General features: G+C 42.4%; 1 pseudogene; it reads right to left on the bottom strand.

Moving 5' to 3' along the window:
- Window positions 1-6982: 6982 nt before the first annotated feature.
- Window positions 6983-9200, bottom strand: LOC131227295 (subtilisin-like protease SBT3; annotated as a pseudogene).
- Window positions 9201-24114: the final 14914 nt, after the last annotated feature.

Below are 24114 nucleotides of genomic sequence, written 5' to 3'. Positions count from 1 at the left end.
GAGGCAGTTCATTCAAAACACGATCATGTGGAGATGGTATTGGAGATAGACGATTCTATGATTGAATTATACGATGAAGATGAGGCAATCGCTCAGGCTGCAACAGATTCGATGGATGCTAGTGGGTCAAGATCAGTCCCGGCATCTCTAGCGTCAATCAAAGCTTTGAAGACAGAGAAATATGATGGAAGAGATTTAGGCAGGAATTGTAGGATTTGTTTAGATGAATTCTGTGATGGGATGGATGTTAGAATCCAAAAAATATCTACTGTTTATCTTCACCCAGCTAGCAAACTAAACTTAGAAAAAAAAATCTCACAACTAGCATACACGGTATGCACAACTAGCTCAAAAGATCCTTATACGGTTTTGGATTTGCACAAATCCTCCACTGTGTCCAACACTAGTCACATTATCACACGTAGTGGTGTGTGTACATTAATTGCCTTGTTCACATATCTGCCACCTGTTAGGTAGTATGACAATACTCTAATTTCATCATTTACTGCTTCACATGATCTCTCAGAAAATGGTATCGGGTATCAATGTGTTTGCTTCTTCCATGCTGCACCGGATTTTTAGTTAGCTCGATTGCCGACTTGTTATCCACATATATGACTGTGGATTCTTCCTGCGGATGCTTCAGCTCCTTTAGCAAGTTTCTCAACCAAATTTCCTCACAGACGGTGGACGATGCTGCCATGTACTCTGCTTCACATGTGGACATGGCAACCACACTCTGCTTCTTTGAATTCCACGTGAAAGCAGTCGTTCCAAGATAGAATACATAGCCTGTGGTACTCTTTCTCTCATCTTGGTCACCTCCCCAATCACTATCAGAGTATCCATACAGCATCGCCTCATCATCGTATGGATAAAAGAGACAGAATTCAATAGTCCCTTTGATATATTTAAGTATTCGTTTTGCAACTAGCTAGTGTGACTCTTTTGGGGCTTCCATATACCGGCTTAGAAGCCCAACACTGTATACTATATCTAGCCTAGTAATTGTGAGGTACCTTAAGCTTCCGATTAGGCTCTTGAATAGGGTTGAGTCAACGTTTCTTCCTTCTCCATCTTTTGTGAGCTTCAGACCTCTTATAACAGGTTTACTTACAGCTTTATAGTCGATCATCTGAAACTTCTCAAGAAGTTCTTTTGTGTACTTCTTCTGGGATTTGTAAATGCCCTCAACTTGTTGCTACACTTCAATGCTCAGAAAAAAAGACATCAGACCTCTGTCTGTCATCTCAAATTCTTTAAACATATCCTGCTTAAATTCTTCAAACATTGCCTGACTGTTCCCAGTGAACAGCAGATCATTAACATATAAACAAGCGATAAGTATATCACCACAGGTATTTTTCTTTGTGTAGACGGCATGCTCATATGGACATTTAACGAAACCATTCTCTTGAAGATAACCGTTGATCCGTGCATTCCAAGCACGAGGAGCTTGCTTCAACCCATACAGGGCTTTCTTCATCCGATACACCTTGTGTCCCTCCCCTTACATGACAAAGCCTTCAGGCTAGTCAACATAGACTTCTTCTTCAAGTACTCCATTCAAGAATACGAATTTCACATCTAGTTGGTAGATTATCCAACTGTGATGAGCTGCAAGGGAGATAATCATTCTTACAGTGTCAAGGCGAGCAACTGGGACGAAAACTTCTTCATAGTCTACCCCATATTTTTGTTTGTAACCTTTTACTACGAGCCCTGCTTTATATCGTTCAATCTTACCATCGGCATTTCGCTTTATTTTGTACACCCATTTGAGACCAATGGTCTTCTGGCTTTTGGGAAGTGAGGTCAACTCCCATGTTCGATTCTTCTTGATGGCATGAATCTCTTCTTCCATAGCCTTTCTCCAATATTCTTCATTCACAGCCTCCTCGAATGTGAGATGCTCGTGGTCCCCATATAGGCAGAGTAAATTCACTTCCTCAGTTTGTGCATAGATGTCGCTGAGGCTTCTCATTTTAATAGGAGCCAAGGGTGAAGGAGAATCGGATGAAGATGTGCTGGATGAATTCTAATTTAATGAAGTACTTTCAGGAGAGATGGAGCGTAATCCTGGACTTCTGCCACCCGAAGGGGTTGATATGAGTGTCTGCTCTTACTTCTTATGTCTCTCTTCTTCATATTCTTCGACCTCGACTTGCTTTTCTTTAGCCAAGTTTCCCTCATTCCATTTCCATGCTTCTTCTTCACAAAATACCACATCTCTACTCACTACCAGCTTATTGGTTAGTGGGTTGTAGAGCTTGTATGCCTTTGACTCTTCACTGTAGCCGATGAAGATACACTTCTCGCCACGATCATCAAGTTTTTTCTTTCTCGCTTCTGGAACTTGAGCATAGGCAACATACCCAAAGATCTTAAGGTGCACCACGCTCAGCTTGTATCCACTCCATGCTTCCTGCGATGTCTGGAATCTGACACTCTTGGTCGGACACCTATTGAGCAGATAGGCAGTACATGCAACTGCCTCTGCTCAAAAATTCTTTGGTAGACTTTTCTCCTTTAGCATGATCCTCGTCATATCGAGGATGGTGCAGTTCTTCCGTTCCGCAATTCCATTTTGTTGTGACGTGTACGCTGTAGTGTGTTGTTACTTAATGCCATGTTCCTTGCAATATTCTCGAAAAGCATTTGAGGTGTACTCCCCACCTCTGTCAGATCGGAGGGTTTTGATTTTAAGACCACTTTGTTTTTCAACATGGGCCTTAAAAATTTTAAAAATAGTAAAAGCAGCAGACTTCTCTTTGATTACATACACCCATAATTTTCTACTGAAATCATCAATGAAGGTAATAAAGTATTTATTACCTCCAAGAGAGATTGGCTCTAATGGTTCACAGATGTCAGTGTGTATCAACTACAATGGTTCTCTTGTTCTTCGGGATACTCCACTAGGAAAGAAGTTCATTTGTTATTTTCCAAGTGTGCATGCCTCACACACATGTTCTGGAGCTTCAATAGCAGGCAAGCTATACACCATGCTTGATGAGGACAAAAGTTTCAAGCCACTGAAATTTAGATGGCCAAAGCGAAGATGCCACATCCAAGAATCATTCTTTGCTTTTTCATAAAAACACTTCTCAAGCATTGTGTTTATATGGAGAGGAAACATACGATTATTCACCATCTGGACTTTTACAATCAAATGTCCATGCATATCTCTTCTGGAAAGAGAAGAGTTCTCTATGTGTATGACATATCCTTTTTCGAGGAGTTGTCCGAGACTCCGTATATTACTTTTCATGTTGGGCACATAGTGCACATTAGAGATATAGTTTGGAACACTATTCTTCTGAAAGATTTTGATTTTTTCTTTACCTTTCACAAGCATTTTTGATGAGTCTCCAAATGTTACATCGTCATGAACTCCTTCTATGAGTTCCACAAAGAGTTTCTTGTTGCCACACATGTGATTGCTTATACCTGTGTCGAGATACCATACATCGTGCTGATTACTGCCTTTCTCTTTTGTAAGGAGAAGTGTGGAGCTTTCTTGTTCATGGCCCAATGCTTTGGCATAGTTGGATCGCTCATCTTGATTCACCAGCTTGCTCCAACAATGAGATGCATAGTAGTCAAGCTTGTTGCAATTATAACACTGGATGTTCTTTGTACTTCCTCATCCACGCATCTACCTCTACCATTTCATCTTCCACGGAAATTAGTATTTTTCTACTGGTTTTGGCCATGACTTTGTTGGTATCCGCGCCCTCTGCCTCTTGCGCGATTGTTAGCAAAACGTTCACCACGTTGTGAACTTCCATGTCCACCATTGTTATTATTCACAGTCAATCTTGAATCTAAAGCTTGTTCCATCGGCATGGAACTGGTATTCTTCTGCATTTGTTGCTCATGAACTTACAACGATCCCATCAACTCCTCAATGGAGAGTTTCTCAATATCTTTTGATTCTTCGATCGCCACAACCACATGCTCAAACTTGGTTGTGAGGAATTGAAGTATCTTTTCAATAACTCGGACATCTTCAATCTTCTCACCATTTCTTTTCAAATTATTGACAGTTACAAGCAAATGCGAAAAATAATCAGTAATATTCTCACCTTCCTTCATGTGAATCAATTTGAACTCGGCTCTTAATGCTTGAAGGCGAACCCGCTTCACTCAATTTACACCCTTGAAGATGGTCCCAAGGGTATTCCATGCTTGCTTGCTTGATATTGCTTTAGCAATCTTTTCGAAGGTGGATTCATCCAACCCTTGATAGAGGAGAAACAAAGCCTTGTTGTCTCTGTTCCTTTGATTTTTTAGAGTGATCTTTTCTTCATTGATGAAGGCAGCTTCTTCTTCCATAGTGGGTTCTTCATACCCATCGGTGACGATCTCCCATAGTTCTTGCGACCCGAACAATGCCTTCATTTGGATACACCATTTTTCATAGTTGTCCTTTGACAACTTAGGAACCTACGGCTGGTTTGTGTTGGCCATTTTTTCTATTTTTTTAAAAAGGAATGGCTGATTTTTTTTTCGAAAATGAAGGGAGATGGATGAAATAGAAATCTGAATATTTTTTTTGAAAATAGATTTTTGCTGCAATCTGATTTTTTTTTTTAAAAATAGTTTTTTTGGTTAGAAACTTTTTCAAACAAAAAACTGAGACCTATGGCATATGGGCCCACCACAACTGACGTTTCAAACAAAACCTAGACAGTAGGCTTGACAGATTTTACAAGCAAAAAATCTGGACGTTTCAAACACAATCTGGACAAAAAAAATGATGAAGAAATGCAGTTCAGCCTCCTCACGACTGATTTGTTTTTTTTTTTTTTTTTTTGTTGGGTATTTGCAAACCCAAAACAGGGAGTGTAAGACCTCCTTCTCACAGCTGATTTGTTTTGGGTATTTCAGACCCAAAACAGGTAGAGCAGGACTTGTTTTTTGCTGATGAGGCCCAAGGATCAGTAGCTCTGATACCACTTTGTTGGGTCTAAAACCCAACTTCTTACTGATGTGTGGCTGCAACCACCAAAAAGAAAAAACTGGAACCTTTGGAAGAAGAAGAGAGATTGTTGCTGTATTGGAATGAATGAAAACGTATTACACTGCTGCCTTTTATAGGCTTTCTTATTCTATGAAATGACTAATTTATCCCTATCTAGATTCATCCTAGGGGCACCTAAAGAAAGAAAAGAATCCAAAAAATATCTACTGTTTATCTTCACCCAGCTAGCAAACTAAACTTAGAAAAAAAAATCTCACAACTAGCATACACGGTATGCACTAGTTTTTGAACAATGCGTGAATATTACTATGAATGCATGATAATCCAAAGGTCAAGATGATGGTATGTTTCTACATGTACTTCAAGGTAAAATACAAATCCAATTACTACCACTCACCATGATGTCTGCATGACGTCTAATCCGTCCCATCAGTTTTGTTATATCATTCTATGAAGTAAAGATTAAAAATAAATCAGGCAGATTCAAAACTCAACGGGGCCACACCAGATTTTTATAAATAAAATAATAATAATAATAATAATAATAATAATAATAATAAAAAAAAAGATCCGCACTCAAAAAATAAAGCTCATTTTTTATTTTTAATATAAGTATAAATGAGGACTAAGCAAGGAGTACATCCTACTCTTTCAGTTCAACCATTTGAAAAAAAACTTGAGTTTTCAACCCTGCCTCTAACACCCTTATGGCTGTAAATGGGTCAATTGGACCATGGATCATGAAACCTGAACTACTTTCCATGTGGGGTTCGGCCCAAGATTAGAAAATGTAGCTCATTTCCATTGCATGTATCAATTGGTGAGCCAAGGCCAGCCTTGAGGGCCAGGTGGATTACATTAGAGAGCATGCCGTGGTAGGGCTGAGTTTTCTGCCCACGTCCGGACAGATCCGTACCATGCAGCTTGTTAAATGGGCGAAACTGGCTAGAGGCTGGGTTAAATTTAATGTGGATGGCTCGGCTTGTGGGAATCCAGGCCTATCTAGGGGAGGTGGGATTTGTAGGAGACATACTGGCAGCCTCATCTTCGCTTTCTTGTCTGGCTACAGGGTGGGGACGAGTAACGGGGCTGAACTGCGGGCTATATAGGATGGCCTGATGCTATGTCTGGAAAAAGGGCATGTCAGAGTAGTGGTTGAAACTGATTCAAAGGTTGCGGCGGGCCTCCTCTTGGGGAATTCCAAGACCCCGTGGCAATGGAAACCTTGGGTCACAAGAATCAAGAACTTGGGGCAGATTGCTACCTTTGTGATTTCGGTTATTCAGAGGGAAGGGAACGGTCAGGCTGATGGTACGTATGGCGAAGGAGGGCAGCAAGAGGCAGAAGGTTGTAGTTCTAGACCAGTTTGGGGATCTCCCTCCCCATGTCTGCGGCCTTCTATTCCTAGATAAGGTCGGGTTAGGAACTGTTAGAACTAACCATGTGAAGTTTTTTCCCCTGTTTTCTTTTCCTTTGGGTGGCCGTATGTGGCTGCCTTTACTATCGGTGCCCTGTTTTTGTCCCAGGGGCGCCCGTAGACCCTGTGCTAGAAAGGTTGGTTTTCAATAGAAAGTCCCTTTTGGAAAATAAATAAATAAAATAAAAAATAGAAGCTTATTTCAGTAAATGGGTGGGCTCATGTAAACCCCCAATCAGTACGGACCTGCCTACATAAGCTATCAATGGACTAGCCAGATACCCGACCTTACCTTACCGTAACCGACCACATGTACCATTCTTAAACTTGAGCCTGGTTGCACTAATATGAGTCAATCTTACCCTATAAGGTTACAACTAAACGGGCTGGGTCTAGTCGGGCTTGAGCTTGGGCTTGATAAATTTTATCTAGGTCTGTTCTGGCCATGCTAATGAGTTCGGTTCAGTTTGAGGCCAGAATTCTGGAACACTTTAGTAAATGGGCTGTGCTTGGGCTAATCAAAAGAGAGAAATACAGTATGTTTGTTTCTGTATTTATACTAGATTAGCTATTACACTTTAATGGTGTGAATCAGAAATAGCTACTACTGGGCTGGACACAAAATGGTTTTGTTCATCAACTCATTTGAGATAACCATACACCACTGGACCATTACTCCATGCTTCTTTATCAACCTCTACACTCACTACAAACCCTTGCTTCTGATTCTTACTGTTGAATGTGAGTGTTTCCGGATCTGTTCGGATTCTCATTCCATAGGGGAAATCTATTACCGCCTTTTAAGAGGCAGTATCGCCTCCCACATTGGTCACGATTCTGCTGAAATTCTGAACTGTTGGGTAGGTAGTTTCATTTGAGAAGACTGCGATGAAGGATGGGTAGTTGAGATTGGTAGGTGTGTTAGGACAGCTCCATTCGGCCCGTCTGATGATGGCGGCCATCTGGGTCTTGTTGTATCCGAGACTGCAGAGGAAATTGATGTAGTCTTGGAAGTTCATGTCGTAGATGAGCCCGGGGTCCATCGCTCTGTTTGGGTTGATATGGCCTGCACCAAAGTCCAAAGGTGTATCATGCAGCCCGGGCCACTGATCTCCAATAGTGGAGTGAGTGTTGTCCGTGGCTGTTGCGGTGGTCATGATCGCTGAACGGATGGCTGCTGGGCTCCAGTCTTTGTAGATGGCCCTCATTAGTGCAGCCACGCCAGCTACATGGGGCGATGCCATCGATGTACCTGACACCAATGCGTAATCTGTAACCAAATAACCTGATTCCGTCTTTGCGAATGGTTTGTTCGGAACCCATGCTGCAAGCACATCTACTCCTGGTGCAAGTATGTCCGGTTTTAGCACACTTGGGCTCACCGGGTCTGGCCCTCTCGATGAGAAAAAGGCCACCCCCAGCTTTGTTATCTTGAACTTCAGCTCTCTCACCGTCGCATTAATCGCTTCCATGGCATATTTCCTGATCAAAGTTGCTGCAGGCCCACCTTTTAGAACAAGGGTAGGAATGTGGTTGTCTCTGGGATCAAGCAACGTGGCGTCCATCATGAAGATACCCGCGGACGCACCGCTCCGACTGACCTCCGAAATTTGCGAGTAAACGTTAGCCTAGTTGTTTACATCACAGAGAACGACTTTCCCGGCAACATCGATCGGAACCAATGAACCCAGCAGACATGCTGCTTTGCTTATGTCCCCTTTGCCATAGTACAAAGGCAAATTGGCAATGTATATGCTCTCGGGGTAGTAGGATATCCCTTCTAGCGTTATATCATTGCCCAGTGTCAGCTTTCCCTGGAAACTACGGTCGATGGTGCCCGCGCCAACGGTCATGATCCATGGTGCACCGTGGTATGTCGAATTCCTCTCTGGCCCATCATTGCCAGCTGAACATGCAACAAAGATCCCTTTCTCAATGGCTGAAAGTGCGCCCATGGCCATGACGTCCTTGTAGTATGGTGTTTGCTCGAAACCGAGAGACAAGGACATGATATCAACACCATCAGCGATCGCCTGGTCCATGCCGGCCAGCACATCGGTGGCCGCACTTTGGTTGCTGTCCGAAGCCCAGAGCACCTTGTACATTGCAACCCGGGCACCTGGGGCTACGCCTTGGGCTCTACCCTCAGCGTACCCAAAGTAACTGGCACCGGACACATAGGCCCCAGCTGCCGTCGATGATGTGTAGGTCCCATGTCCAAACCAGTCTCTGGTGGAGTCATAGTCGACATCTCTGATTTTAATTCCGCCAGCTTTCAGTCCTTTGCTGAATGATCGAGCTCCAATTAGCTTTCGATTGCAGAGCGAAGGGCTAAATGCCGTCCCGTTCTCGCACTCACCCTTCCATCTATCTGGCACCGGCGACATCCCACGGTCATTAAAGCTCTCGCTCTCGGGCCAAACTCCAGTATCCATTATTCCAATGATCACATCTTGACCGTAGGATGATACAGGCTATATGCCAGAACGATGCCTGAGGCCCAGGTATGCAGGGGTGTGGGTACTGAATAGCTTGCCGTGTGATTCGCGGTACGTAGCCCGGTGAGCTGGCAATTTCTCCAGCTCGGATAGCTGAGAAGGTGACAGCCTGGCGCTGAAGCCATGCATGACATGGCTGTAGGGGTAGAGCAACATTTCTTCACTCGACGTCCCTTCGGCCAACGTCAAGGATTCCAGCATGGACTGGTGCCATGACTCATGGCTCGCGAACGTGTCGGGCTTGTGCGAGTGGTCCATGTGGACGATGTACGTTTGATGTTCATCCATGGCCCACACATCAGCAATGGGCCCCAGTAGAAGTAGTGACCACACCAATAAGTGGTGTAAGATGGTATGTGGGGAGCCTTCCATCAAAGCTTTCATGGTTTTGAGGAATTGAGAATAGTGTCATATAAACACCTTAGCTGGTCTTTAGCTACAAACGTTTGAGGGTGATTTTTCCCATATATGTATCCTGTTTTGATATTATTATCCTGTGAAATGGACGTCTTATAATGTTGGAGGATATGGTTGTTGGACGATCGAGGATCTCTCTGGATATGTGAGTCTTACGACACCTGCTAATGTGATCACGCGTGAAGCATATCTGGGCGAGTCATCAGGTGGGGCCCATATTCAATATTCCTTGTCTCGAAATCTGACCACTTGGATTATATCAGGCGGGCCACTTGTGTAATAGGAAAATGGATGGTTCGAAAAAGAGTGACCAACATGTCTATACATGTCTGGCCCACCTGATAAGTGGGTCAACCTTATTTCTGGGCCTAGCATTCTCACGGTGGGTCCACCTGATGAGTGGATTGGATCTTGCAGGATGAATCTTGTTTCCATGCATCGCCTGGAAACTGTTTTGCGTGTGTTATAGTGAGTTTTGCTCAGCGCACATGCGTGTGCAAATAAAGCTGTGTACATGCCACACGCTGACAGATGAGGTCCAATCCACCCATCAGGTTGTCCGACCTTTACATGTTTTCCCTTAAATAAAATCTGATCCAACTAGCATGTGGGCCGCGAAACAGGTGAAAGTTTTTCAGATCCATACATTTTGTTTTGCAAATTGCGGCCCACCTGACCAGTGGATCAACCCGATTCTTAGCATAGGGCATCAATATAGTGGTGATATTCCGATGGATAGATTGGATCTTGTTCCTATCATGCCATGGGACACGTGAGGCATGTACATGAGCTTATTTGCACACGCGTGTGGCTTAGCGAAGCTCTCTTCTTGGACCATTTCTTTCATTCCTTCTTTGTTCTGCAGACGCCAAATGGGCTTTTCATGCAACTTAAAGCAAGTTAAGATGTATTATACTAAAAAAAAAAGTAATTTTCTTAGTTTCTATGAAATAAACAGAGGAAATCTGTTTATTCAAGCGTGCAGGCGTTTAGCATGACTCTATTATCTGTTCATCTGACTGGACTGTCCATCAGGTGGGTCACCTCTTAGATCAACTGTAGATTGCATACCACACTGATCAAAAGGGTCAATGCATCACGAAACCGACTCGACAGCCCACTAATCAGACGATCCTAGTATCTTTTTACAGGCTATGATTAGCTTAAGATGTGACCAATAGACCGGCCGGTTTGATTTTGATATAGATGGACCCTTTTGAGGAATGACAGCATGATCAATCATAGCCTAAGATGTGACCAATTGACTGGCCGATTTGATTTTGATATAGATGGACCCTTTTGAGGAATGACAGCATGATCAATTGCATTACGAAACTGATTGTTGCACCCAATCTCTATTCTAAATTAATGTGCCGGGCTGTAGCCCAACCCTGATGGTGCAGCCCTGTAGGGCTGATATTGGCCAGACGGCTGGGCTTGGAATCTAGGCTTTGATGTTTCTGCTGGGTAGGAGCAAGGCCAATGGTGAACAGCTCAGCTGCTAGCCTAGTCCGGTCATATAAAAGAATGGACAAATTAAAAACCCTTGTGAGGGTCACATCTAAGGTCTATGTCACTACAAGAAAATTGGCCTTTACTTTTATTTTTATTTTTAAATGATGCTTTCATTTCAAATAACAAAAGGATTTATATTATCAAAATAATTTATATACGATGGGATTCATCACAGATGGAGTGTGTCACAATCCAAATTTCGGGTACTTGGCGTATACTTCGGACCCAAGATTCATATCATGACTTGTACACTATGTGTACTTAAACTACTAGATATGTTTAAAAAAATTCGACTAGCTAGTAGTTCTACCATAGATCTATGTTCCATTAATACTCAACATCTCATAAATAAAAAATCGATCACCCATTCCAATCATTAGTTATGAACATAGTTAAGGACCCTCCTATTTAGGGTCTTACGAAATAAAATAAATATTTGTCTAACAACTTGAAAGAAATAGTTAGCAATCTAATAATATCAAATATAATTAAAGTGATAATTATTATCAATCTAATGTGACAACTTCTTCCTCTGTCAAGTAGGGTCACGTGTCCCTTGAGTCCTTTTCCAGGTCAGCCACGTACTCCTTTTCTTAAGTCATTAGCTCACACTCAATCACATCAATACAGAGTAAGCTGGTCAGGCCTAATGAGAAGTCCTGACATGGCTCTTCACATCAAATTAGAATAGAATAACAATCATACGATATATAAGTTTAGAAAGAAATTTCAAATGTTATGCAATGCATGAATGCATCAAGCGGGAATTCGTCTAGTTGCTTGCGTTGGAAATTCATAAACCTGCATCTACCCCTTGTCAGGCTTCTAACATTTGGTAGGTATATGTAAGGCCTATATACACTCCTTAAGTAGGCTTTCACTAATATAGTGAGCTTCTGGTAACGATTCTATCAGGTATAAATTAAGAGAGGTCCCCTAGGAATTCAGCACGTGTTGTGCATACAATTAGTAGATGCACAAGCATATCAACTAATCGTGAATCATATATTATATAGATTAGTTCGATTATCACATTCGAATCAACATATTCCAATACTATCCAATAATATTAGTATATCATTCAATTCATGTCCAATTAATAATTTAACATATAAATTACAGTAATATAGTAACTCAAATAATTAATTATACTAACACATTAATCAAATCATATCATTATTATTATATTAATACAGAAATCACACATTCATCCAAATCAACTAAGAATACATATTAACAATATCAAGATAAGTATACAACATATCAAACAATCAATTTATTTTAACTTGATGGATGAGAAACACATAGGGATTACTTACCTTGATGCGGTAAAGATGATTTCGTAAAGCCAATGATTTGATTAGGATTTTCTAAAATTACATAAATAAGAATTATTTTTTTAATCTTACAATTCCACATAATAAATCAATATATGATTCATTATCTACCATTCTTCAAAGCAATGTAGCCCATCCAATGGTCCGATTGGTCTGGAATTTAAAATTTTAATTTATTTTGATCCTAAAAATCTAATGAATGGTGATGATTTAATCACATATTTCAGATTATGTTACATAATTCTCTGTGCCAAGTTATAACTTGCACAAAGAATTACTCTTCCAGTATTAATTCAATTTCATTAGATTTAAAAAGAATATTGGTACAATCTATTGATGTGTCGAATTGAGTCTTAAAACACCCATGAATTGTACAGATTATACCGATCGCTATTCATTATGGAAAAATCCCACTTTCTACACATCAGCCCTAAAGAATGCGCATCAGTGTACCTTTCCACATGGATGAATTAGGCCCTATACAATGGATGTTTGATTGATCTAATCCATTCAATGTGTAGATCAATGCCAAATTAATTACTATATAAAGAAAATAAAGAAAAAAAATTACACTAACATGAATAGACGAAATCCAAAAACCTCCTTCCCACTTTTCCTTTTGTTTTTTTTTTACGAGTTTTTCATTTTTTTCTACGAGTTTTTCTCTGGTTCTTTGAATTTTGATACAACTCTCACTCTCTTAAGTTCCTTTTTTAAGAGAGAGGGTTCGTTGAGAGACTATGAGATACGAGGAAAGTTTTGAATAAAGAGATATAAGAGGAAGGGTGATGAAATCGGTGGATCTCTTTCCCACTCAAAATTTAAATTTAAAAATTTAAAATTTAAATTTTATTTAGAAAAAATACGGGCTTTACAAAGTGGATGATGGATTTTTATTTTTATTTTTAAAGATTTATATTATTACAAACCTTTGATCATGCCAATCTTTTTCTTATAAGGTGCACCTCATAGGGTTAGAGCCAGGGGGAAGAATTTTTATCCTGATTAGGGTCATGACCAACCATCCCTAATTTAAAGACTGCATATTGATTCGGATTGAGCCAATTGTTTGACTGCTTCTTAGGTAGGCCAAAGTCCAAAAATCACATTGATCATATAATACTAACGTTCAAGTATATGGTGGTTAGTCGAAACGACATGACTAAAAATAGCAATGAGTTAGGTTCGATCATGGTCAGGGTTAACCCAAGCCCAACCCATTTACCCTCTTACCCCACCTTATGCTTCTTAAAATTCATCAAGCTTGACTAGATCTATTTAAGGTTAAGTTGACCTGAACCAACCCACCTCGACCCAACTCAGGTTTAAGAATGGAATTTGACACTAAGGTCAATTTCCTTGTAGTGACTAGAGGAATGCACAACCTAGCCCTGACAGTGGATACATACAAAAAGTGTTCATCTACACTACTTTTTCTTCTTTATTTATTTTTTTGAGTTTTAGGTTGCTCTATTCAGGTGACCTGGCCAGTACTCCAAGTAGGGTTCAATCCTAGCCCCGCCCATTTACTTAACGGCGGCCACATTCCTAGAACAACTTGTTATCCATTTAGCTGGCCCAAACCCATCTCAAAAGCAGGTAGGGCTAGTTAACCCATGGGCTAGCCTGGCACCTTGCCATGCTATGAATGAGCAATTGAACAGTCAATGACCCATCCTTTGAAACGCATAGATGCTTGCAAATTGACCTTCTAAAGTTCAAAATTATTTTTCCCGGAATATTTCTCAACATCGAACTTTGAAATAAAAGTCATTGATACTATGCTTTTATATTTAATATTTCTCGATGAGTGGCTAGCCATTGGCGACTCCAGAGCAAGGCCATCAGCCAAAGCTATCACGCCCTAAACACGGAAATCGTGCTCACAAAATTCCTGATCGCCGAACCTAGTGCCGACAGCCTCCGTAGTATCCCATTCTCGGCTCCTAGCGCGCTTGCACCAGATTCCGATCCTGGGATCTTACAAGGAGGATTTTCCAATATACATTAAGCTCATAAGAAGCATAACCACAAGTATACCCAAATCACAAAAATAACATCATCATCACATATTCACTAATATAAAATTTTGAATACAATGCTGAAAGGAAAATACATATATCAAATTCAAAGCTCTAGAAGACAGCTGCATGCTTCAAGCTCAACGCTGCTGCAACCTAACGCCACCTACATGTATCTATCGTGCATAAGCTTATAGAAAGCTTAGAGGGTGGTGAAAGTGTGTGCACAAGGTAAGTGCCAAGCATGCAATACAGTGCCATAAATCTATAATATTAGAATAAGCAGAAGTACTGATATGGTCATGAAGCATATGATATCAAAGTAAGCAAAAATATACTGGTAAGACCATGAACCATTCAATATCAGAGTAAGCAGAAATACTGACAAGTCCATAAAAATACCATCAACCTCATCTAGGTCATATAAAAGCAGAAACATAGCAACCCAGAATGTCATATGCTAAGGATGTAATGCAATATGCAATATGTGGTATGAATGAAATGACCAAGCTGTAGTGTGAATTCGGGATGATAGTATGTGGTATCGTTGGCTATGGGGTCCATTACAAGAGACTTCTATCTAAACTAGTCTCATACCTAATTTAGATAGTCAGACTCAACGTGGTAAACTCCTGATCTCAAGTTAGTCGTGCGCCCCAACCAAAATCCTGGCCATTACGAATATACACGTAACAAATAGTTGGGCACCACCAGCCCAAGTGGATAGTGAATGAATGAATGAATGAGTATGTAACTCCTGCTCCAAAAATCAGTATTATACATCTCTGGGATCATCATCGAGGTTTAGTACACTCTACATGCAAATCGTCACCCACTGACGCGCGACCATACAAGTGAAAGAGACATCACTATCCGCCTAGCCAGTAGTCAGCCAATATCTACCAGGCACATTGAAAGTGGACCCATTCACGAGTTGGTCAAACTCAGCCTAGCTATGCCTATTACTCTTGAGCGGGTAAGGCCACACCCCCTCCCAACCGATCACAACACAGTGGGAGACGCAGCCTCCTAGTATTCGACACTCGGGCGCTCATACATCTACTCGGTCTTGACGTTGGGGTGTCTCCTGGCCTCGGAGCTTTAAGGACTTTCATCCAGACATCCAAAGTGCCCAGATGCTCAAACCAAACATTTCCGGTGTCCTATCTAGCCATCCACGACATGCCTGTGGAGGCTACGACCCTGATGTCGTTAGGGCGTATATTAATCACAATACACAATGTAAGATGCATGAGTCATACAATCCAGTCATGCATCAATTCTGCTCATGTGGGGCAACTCCACCTATCAGAGAGTCCCATAAACCACCAGCACTATGACATATGTAATGGTTAATCATATCTCATGCAGATGATGCGTATGGGCATGTATCATGATGTTATGCAGTCATATACTCATGATCGGTATTAATAACCGATATTGACAATCGTCCTCGACAATGTGGACATTTTACCAACATTGCCCTCAAGGATTGCCCACATAGAGCCTAACATATAGTTGACCCATGGCCTCTCACAAGGGCCAAATATACAACATCATGGGCCTCACTCAAGAGCTTAATACACATCACGATGGGCCTCTCACATGAGCCTGATATACATCACAACAAGCTCCACCGCCTGGCTCTTAAATGCACCACAATGGGCCTCATGACATAGGTCTTATATGCATCACATTGGGGCTTAAATACGGTCTGAATACTCATCACAATGGGCCTCAAATACGGGTCGCATATACATCACATTAGGCCTCGACAATCGGCCTAAATATTCGGCCTCGATAATCGAAATCAGCCTCGACAAATCAAAATTAACCTCAATAATCGAAATTGGCCTCGACAATCGGCTTCAACATATGAAATCAGCCTCGTCAATCGGACTCGGCCTCAACAATCGGAATCGGCCTCAACATACGAAATCAGCCCTGACAATCGAAATCGGCCTCAACAAATGGAATTGACCTCGTCAATCAAACTTAGCCTCGACAATCGGAATCGACGAACGGAATCGACAATCGGAATTGACCTCGGCAATCTGCCTCGACATACGGAATCGACCTTGTCAATCGGAATCGCCCTCGACAATTGACATCAACTAACGGAATCAGCCTCGTCAATCGGACTTAGCCTCGACAATCGGAATCAGCCTCGACAATCGGAATCAGCCTCGACATACGGAATCAGCCTCGCCGATCGGACTCGGCTTCGACAATCGGAATCGATGAGAATGGGCCTAACAAGGCCTAAGGGAAGGTCACAATGTGGACATCCAAGCATCATTGCCCATTAATGTGGACATTTAACCAACATTGCTCCTAAGAAGTTGTCCGCATAGGGCCGAACATATAGTGGGCCCATGGCCTCACATAAAGGCCTCATACAGAATACAATGGGCTGTATATAATCTCAATGGGCTTTATATAATCATAATGGGCCCAATACACATCACAATGGGCCCAATACACATCACATGGGCCGCATCAAATAGGCGTATATACATCCCATGGGCCCTGAATACATCATAATGAGCCACGACCCATGCGCCTTAAATATATCACAATGGGCCACAACCCATGAGTCTTAAATATATCACAATGGGCCTCAACCCATGGGCCCCAAATACATTATATTGGGTCTCATATACATCACATCGGGCCCTTCCAAATGGGCCTCAAATACGTCACATCGGGCCTCATCAAATAGGCCCCAAATACATCCAACAGGCCGTATCAAATGGGCCACAACAACTACACCATTCATCCATCTATAGAGAGCATTATCTAAACAAATGAATCATATCAAAAGATCATCTGGACCATACCACAAACAACAGTGGTGATAATAATTTCCACCATCAAAATTCCGCTGGGCCCACCATAACTTTTATTTTCCATCCAGTCTGTTCATAAGGTCACGAAGGCCTGTATTTAGAGGAAAAAACAAATATCATATTGGTTCAAAACTTCAGTTATCTCAAAATACCCATCAGAGTGGGGCCCACAGCAACGTCAGATGGATGGATGGTGTGGTGTAAGACAAGCTCGTCAAATGAATGGATGGACGGTGTGGAGCAGTCAGCTCGCCAGATGAATGGATGGATGGTGTGGAGTAGCACATGCTTCATGGTAAGGCCGTGTGCAACATCAGATGGATGGACGACATAGTATAGAATGCATGCATCAAAGGGGCCCACCGTCCCATCATATGGGCAATGTGGATAAGACCCATACATCATGTGTGGTCCCCACGTCCAAATCAGTGGATGGCAGGGATACAATACACATATCATGGTGTCCATGACCGTGTCCATTGGATGGACGGTCTGGATAACATAACCGCTGCATCGTCCAACAATTGAACGGTGCAAATATAGGCATACATCATGGTGTGGTCCACTTAATGGCCCACTGTAATATATATATTAATATATAAAATATTATATAATATAATATTATATACTATATATGTTTGCAGTAGCAGCAGATTACTTAAACTCATCGTCCAGATGGATCTGGACGGTGTAGGCTTCATGATAAAGGTGGGTCCCACGTAACAGTCGCCCACCTCAGCATTCATATATAACATATTTTATATATATATATATATATATCTATATATATATATACGTGTGTATGTGTGTGAAGCTGTGTAAGCTGCAGCGTCCAGGAGGTTGGACGTTGGTCCAATGGACAGTCTGGATGAAACACAGACCCCATGATGGTACCCACAGGACTTGCTACGTCAAAGCAGCGGCTACAGCTGCTGATGTGGGGCCCACCATTTGGACGATATTAATGAAATACATTTCGTATAATGGAGTCCACACGTGTGTGGGTCCCACGGCTGCAACACAGCAAGGATAAAACACATCTACCATGTGTGGCTCCCACGTGCTGGGCTGCAGCACGTCAGCAAGAGGGTCCCTCAACAGGGATGAAATGCATACATGACAAGTGGGTCCCACTGTAAATGGACGGTGTGGATATGCACATACAACAAAGGTGGGTCCCACAGAACTTGCTGACATCAATACAGCAACTGCTATGCAGCCCCATTAGATGAACGGTTAGGATATACATACCTCATGCAGGGACCCACAGCTGCTGACGTGATGCAGCTGAGAGTTGCATGGGCCCCACAAAATTGCTGACGACCAGGACAGGCAGCAGTAGCTGCCTGCAGCATGGGACCCACCGTCCAGATGGGTGTGGGTGTAAGAATACGTACATCACGGTGAGGGCCCACCTGTCCTGCTGACGTCCGACATCAGCCATATGGCTGGTGTGGTCCACATAGATGGACGGTCCAGATGAATGGACTGGTAGGATAAAACACATTTAATCATGGTAGGGCCCACCATCCAGTTGGGCTGGACGGTTTGGACTTCAACACGTCCATCAAGGCGAGGCCCCACGTCCAGTGCAAGGGATGGTGTGAATAATCACATGTACAGGTGGGCTGCACCATCCAGATAAAGCATACACATCAAGGTGGCCCCACGACCAGTGCACTGCACACGTGCACACACATCAGGTGGGTGGATCTCCACCGTCCAATTTTCCTGGATGGTGCAAGTATAATAAATACATCGTGATGGGTCCACATCAGCGTGGATAGTGTGGATCAACTTCAAGGTGGGCCACAAAAAGGGGAAATGAGAGAGAGTGTTCACTCCCCAAGTATAGGGTTGTGATGTAGTAATAAACTCGGTAAGACCGAGGTCGAATCCACAGGGGCTGATACCTGTACGTTATCTGAAACCAAGTAGAACTAGAACTAGACTAAGATGTGATCTAAACCAAATAGACTTTAAGAAATAATTGTGGAAGAATTATCTAAGACTTTAAGGAATTCAGAGAAAGGAAACTAGGGATTCAGAGGATCCACTTGTAGAGATCAGGGAGATCTGTGCCAGTATCACAAATTATGAAAATTTACTGAACTGCCATTGATATAGGTTTCAAGAGATGAAAGGTATATGAATTAGAATGGATTCCATCATCTAACCATGCCCAGGAGACAAAGTAAACAACAGGATTAAACTAATTACCAACCAATCAACAATGTATGAAGATCGGAAGGGTACTGTCATCCTATCATGCCCATGGAGCAATGATGAACAACAGGGCCTCCTGACGTCATAAACATTAAAAGAGAAAGAGAAATATTCAAAGCCATTGCAAATCCATTGTAATTTCAGTCACAACAGACCATTAAATACTGAGAAAATATTCCTTGAATTATCAACTTAAAAATCACATTAAGTTCAGAAATTTTAAATTAAATGCATAAAATAAACTCTCCCATCTCGCTACAGGCTTCACCTCTTAGCCCTAGCTAAGAGGTTTAGCCACTCATGATTGGCCTAAACCCAAAACAAATAGAAAGGAAAAGAAAACGGAAAAAAAAAGAAGAAGAAGAGAAAAAGAAGAACTCAACCGTCCAAGCCTCTGCTCCCGTCCAAAGATGACATGCAGCCGACTTCGCTTTGATCTCCCTCTCTTCTCGTTTTTTTTTTCTTTTCTTCCTTTAATCCTCACGCTGCCAGACGACCCAAAACCTTCCTCCGTTTCTCTTTCTTCGTCAAAAGCCAAAAACAGGAGCGAGCAGCAGCAGCAGCAGTCCCTGCTTCCCTCCTTCTCTCTCCAGCCGTCGACCAAACCGTAATTGCTTCCCTCTCCTTCTTTTTTTTCCCCCCTTTAAACGAATGCTTTTCTCTCTCTTTATAGGCAGCAAAGACCCTGCTGGAGTGTTAGAGGCGGTGGCTGGAGTTTTCGCACTCCATGCGGAAATTTTTCGCAGCAGAAACCGGACGCACAATCTGTCTTTCGCAGCAAAACACCCTCTATTTGATTTGATTTTGCAGCATGAAATCAACACATTTGTTGATTCTGACACCTTGGCTAGGGCTATGGCCATTTGTTGAAGCATATGGATGGTCTGGATCATGCATCAGAATGTGATCTTGATCACATTACGTCCCACAAGTGCCGTCTTTTCCGGATGTGCGCGGGCTGCGTAAACAGCGCCCGATCTTGTCGGCGCTGGACTCTCGGTGGGGCCCACTTACCTTGTCGCTTGATAAATCCGACCCGCCCATTGAATTCCTCTCGGAATTTCAGCAAGGAAGGGGTGCTTTTACTCAGGTTCAGTGTGGTCCATCAAATCAACTCATTCCACCGTCTGTCTTCAGTTTTGATGATTAAAAACTGACCTCCGATGTATCTCGCCATTTCGCCACCTAGACTATGTTTACGGGGCCCTTTTAAGCCTGATGGATGGTCCCGATTATCTGGATCATCGACCGTGGTGGCCCACAAGACCGGACCGCAATCTCTGTTTTATAACAGAAACAGAACTTCTGTTTTTGTTTTTGAAGAGGAGACGTCCAGAGGACGGTTTGCCATGCAAGTTTAGTGCAAAAAGTGTACTATGTACACTATATGATGCTTATGAGAAATCCACACCATCCATCTTGTTCCCCATTTCATTTGAGCCGTGGGGGCCGAAGTTAAAGCGTATCTGGACAGCGGGTGGGCCCCAAATCAGGGTTTTATGGGCTGATCTATTAGTTCAGCCACTTTCACGAGGATCCAATGGCTGAAATTTGACGTGTACGGTTAGTTTTTGGTCCTCGAGCCATGTATAAAGTTTCGAGCCAAACAGATGATGGAAACCCAGTGATCTTGCATTCTGGCTGACTTTCAGGCCGCTTGAGCTTCAGTTTCTCAATTTTCGCGAATCCCTGGCGTGTAATTCCGTTGATCTTGGTCCCCTGGAGTCCGTCCCTTGCTCTGGTGACTTCGGAGCATTAAATCCATGCTTTTAATACTCTTTTTCAATCAAAGCTCCTTATTACATCCTGCAACAAAAACACGATTAAATTATAATATTAGGCATTATCGTGTACGTAAAATCAGGCAGTAATCGGGGTCTGATATGCAATATTTGACCCTCAACAGAGAGAGAAATGGAGATCGAAGTAGCGGAGGGACCCCACCACTATGGATCCCTCTATATAATGCATACATCAAGATGAGTTCCACCACAAGTGGGCCACCAATTTAAAAAAATCGACGAATGAACACCTGTCACGCCCCAAACCCGGAAATCGGATTCACAGGAATTCCGATCGTCGAATCCGGTACCGACAGCCTCCATAGTACCCCATTCTCGGCGCCTAATGTCCATATGTTAGATTCTGATCCTGGGATCTTATAAGGAGAATTTTTTTTGTGTACATTTAACTCATAATAAGCATAACCACATGATTACCCAATTCACAAAGGCAACATCATCATCACATATCCACTAATAGAATCATTTGAGTACACTACTGAAAGGGAAATACATAAATCGAAAATCAAGCTCCAGAAGACCGCTGCACACTCCAAGCTCAACACTACTGCAACCTAACATTACTTGCACGCATCTATCGTGCATAAGCTTATAAAAGCTTAGAGGGTTGTGTAAGTATGTGCACAAGGTAAGTGCCACGTATTCAATACAATGTTATAGTCATACAATACCGAAAATACTGGTAATCCATAAATCGTACAATGTCGGAATAAGCAGAAATACTGACAAGATCACAAATCATAAGATAACAGAGTAAGCGGAAATACTGACAAGTCCATAAGTCATACAATATTAGAATACGCAATACGAATCAACTATGCAAATAAGGAGTCATAGAGCGCCAAATATCAGATGCAAAGGATGCAATGCAATATACATTTCTGATGAGTAACACAAATAGTGTCAGCCGTACCTAGACTATATAAATGCAGAAACATAATAACCCGCTATATGCCGCAGATATAATGCAATATGTGGTGCGAATGGAGTGACCATGCTAGAGTGTGAAGTCGGGATGATAGTATGTAATATCATAGGCTATGGGGCTCATCACAAGGGACTTCTATCCAAACTAATCCCATACCTAATTTGGATAGTCAGTCTCAATATGGTAAACTCCTAATCTCAAGTTAGTCGCGCGCTCCAACCGAAATCCTGGCTATTACGAATGTACATGTAACAAATAGTTGCGCACCACCAGCCCGAGTGGATAGTGAATGAATGAATGAATATGTAACTCCGGCTCAATAAGTCCACGTATCAGTACAGATCATCTCTGAAATCATCACTGGGATTTAGTACACTCCAAATGGTCTGTTGTTCAGCCCCACAATCCAAGTAAGCATAAGAAACCTTACTATCCACCGACCAATAGATCTGTCAATACCTATCCGGCACGTCGATAGCGGACCCATTCACGAGCTAGTCAAACTCAGCCTAGCTATGCCCCCTACCCTCGGGCAGGTAAGGCCACACCCCCTCCCAACTGACCACGACACAATGGGAAACGCGGCCTCCTAGCATTCGGCACTCGAGCGCTCATGTATCCACTCAGTCTTAACATTGGAGCATCCTCTGGTACCAAGAGGGTTTAGAAATTTTCACCCAGGGCCATATATGGCAGCTCAATGCTAGAACAAATTTCCAGTGCCCCGTCTGGCCATCCATGATATGCCTGTGGAGGCTAAGGCCCTTATGTCAATAGGGCGTACAGTAATCATAATGCAAGATACATGAGTCGTACAATCCAGTCATGCATCAATCCCGCGCATACTATGCACTCATGTGAGATAACCTCCGCCTATCAGGGAGTCTCATAACAACATGCTCAATGACATATGCAATGATCAACCACATCTCATAACAAACATACAGATGATGCGTATGGGCATGTATCATGATGCTATACTGTCACATACTCATAATCAGTATCAATAATTGGCATCGACATTCAACCTTGACAATATGGTCATTTAATCAACATTGCCCCTAATGAATGGCCCACATAAAACTTAACATATAGTGGACCCATGGCCTCACACAAGGGCCAAATATACAACACCATGGCCCTCACTCAAGAGCTTAATACACATCACGATGGTCCTTTCACATGGGCCTAACACACATCACAATGGGCTCCATTGCCTGGACCTCAAATGCAACACAATGGGCCTTACCACATAGGCCTTATATACATCACATTGGGCTTAAAACATAGCCGAATATACATCACAATGGGCCTCAACTACAAGTCGCATATACACCGTATAAGTCTCAACAATCGGCCTCGACAATTAAAATCGACACTCGGACTCGGCCTCGACAATCAGGATTGATCGATAATTAGAATCAACAAATCGGTCACGTCAATCGGAATAGGTAATCGGCCACGACAATTGGGATCGATCGATAATCAAAGTCGGCAAATCATTCATGTCAATCGGAATCGGCAATCGGCCACGACAATCGGAATCGATCGATAGTCAGAATTGTCACATCGGTCACGATAATTAGATAGATCGATAATCAGAATCAACAAATCGGTCACGACAATCGGAGTCAATAATCGGTCACGACAATCAAAATTAACCAATAATCAGAATCGGCAAATCGATCACGTCAATTGGCATCGGTAATCTGCCACGACAATCGGAATCGGTAATAAGGCCTAATGAAAGGTCACAATGTGAACATCCAACCATCATTGCCCATCAATGTGGACATTAAACCATCATTGCTCCCAAGGCATGACCCGCCATAATCATCATTACATACATTATGGAGTAATCACACATCGTAATGGGCCTCATATATATCACAAGAGGTCCTATACAAAGGCCCCACATACGTCTCATTGGGCCTCACTCGTGGCCCTTATATACATCACATTGGTACTCAACCCATGGGCCATCACATACATCAAGTGGATCGCATCCACGGGCCGCACCAATGGGCCTCATATACATCAAGTGGACGGCGTCCATAGGCCGCACCAATGGGCTTCATATACATCGATTGGGCTGCATCAATGGGCCGCACTAATGG

The sequence above is a fragment of the Magnolia sinica genome, chromosome 2 (genome assembly GCF_029962835.1).
Source record: "Magnolia sinica isolate HGM2019 chromosome 2, MsV1, whole genome shotgun sequence".
Lineage (NCBI taxonomy): Eukaryota > Viridiplantae > Streptophyta > Magnoliopsida > Magnoliales > Magnoliaceae > Magnolia > Magnolia sinica.
This window is presented reverse-complemented; position numbering and strand designations above follow the sequence as displayed.